Below are 1,497 nucleotides of genomic sequence, written 5' to 3'. Positions count from 1 at the left end.
AAGACAGGGATACTTTCAAATCTTGAGGAGGGGAAGTTTTCTGTGATGTGCTGTTAGTTTTTGGTTGTTGTTCATCTGGTGGCTCAGAGGGACCAGTACGTTGCCAACCAGGTTTCTCTCCAATCTCTTGATACAGGTTCTCATAGAGTCCAATAGTAATTACTAGATAGATAAGGAGTTGGCTTATGTTGTTTTCGTTTATTGGCAAATGTGCATTGGCTGAAGGAGTTTCAAATTTGTTTTGCTGAAGGATTTTAATTTTTACTTGAATATTAGGCTGGAGGGTATTCCCAGTGCCTATAGCTAAAAAAACTCTTGTACCTAATCCGTTCTTAATTATACAAGATATTTTATTGTTTTTCTGCTCTTTAATTAAAAGTTTCTTGTTTAGAACCTGATATGTTTTTTTATTCTGGTGTGAGACCCCAGGGGATGGGCGTCTGGATTCACCAGGTATATGCGTGGGAGAAAGCGAGGGAAGGGGGAGAGAGAGGCTAATTTCTCTCGGTGTCAGGATTCTTTCTCTCTCAGAAGGTCTGGTGAGGGGAAGAGAGAAGGGAGGAAGGTGATTGCCTCTCTGCTCATCTTGTGATTCAAGGAGTTTGAATCACAGTGACTCCAGGGTAACCCAGGGAGGGAAGCCTGGGAGAGGCAACATCTCTCTCTTTAGGGTAACCCAGGGAGGGGAAGCCTGGGAGAGGCAACGGTGGGGGAAAGGGTTTACTTTCCTTGTGTTAAGATCCAGAGGGTCTGGGTCTTGGGGGTCCCCAGACAAGGTTTTGGGGGGACCAGAGTGTACCAGACACTGGAATTCCTGGTTGGTGGCAGCGCTACAGGTTCTAAGCTGGTAATTGAGCTTAGAGGAATTCATGCTGGTACCCCATGTTTTGGACGCTAAGGTTCAGAGTGGGGAATTGTACCATGACACTCCCACTGAATGATTAATGGATAGTAACATTTATAGCATTCTAATAAACTGAGTTAATTAAATTGAGAAAATGTAGCAGGACTGGCAAAAAGAAGAAGACATAAAGAGGGATGGGAGATGTAGAGGGAAGGACTGCAATCATGTGCAGTTTAGGACTTTGGCCTGTAGGTGGCACACTCTGGCACTGACAAGACAGCCCGAGCAGCACATAAGAGGCTCAAAGAAGAAAGGAAAATTCTCCTCTCAGTTACATTGTAAAGGATGCACAGTATGAAGGGGAATAACTTCTCTCTTTTTCATCCCACTATATCCAGTGCTCATGTGGGCTGTACTCCAATATAATGTTTGTAGAAAATGAAACACTTTGGCTTTGGGACTCAAACAGACTCCTGAGAGATCAAAATTCAGTTGGACAGTTCCTCTGCAGTTGAAACCACTTTTTGTTTGATAATAAAGAATGCTTTGCATGTATGCAGCAATCAGTACGTTCAAAATTACTTTACAAAAATAAATATTATTTTCAAGTATAGAAACTGGTAAAAGATTAGAGTGGTCACTGTTAAAAAGTT

This window comes from Chelonoidis abingdonii, chromosome 1 (genome assembly GCF_003597395.2).
Source record: "Chelonoidis abingdonii isolate Lonesome George chromosome 1, CheloAbing_2.0, whole genome shotgun sequence".
NCBI lineage: Eukaryota > Metazoa > Chordata > Testudines > Testudinidae > Chelonoidis > Chelonoidis abingdonii.
The sequence above is the reverse complement of the archived record's forward strand: the minus strand, read 5'-3'. Positions refer to the sequence as shown.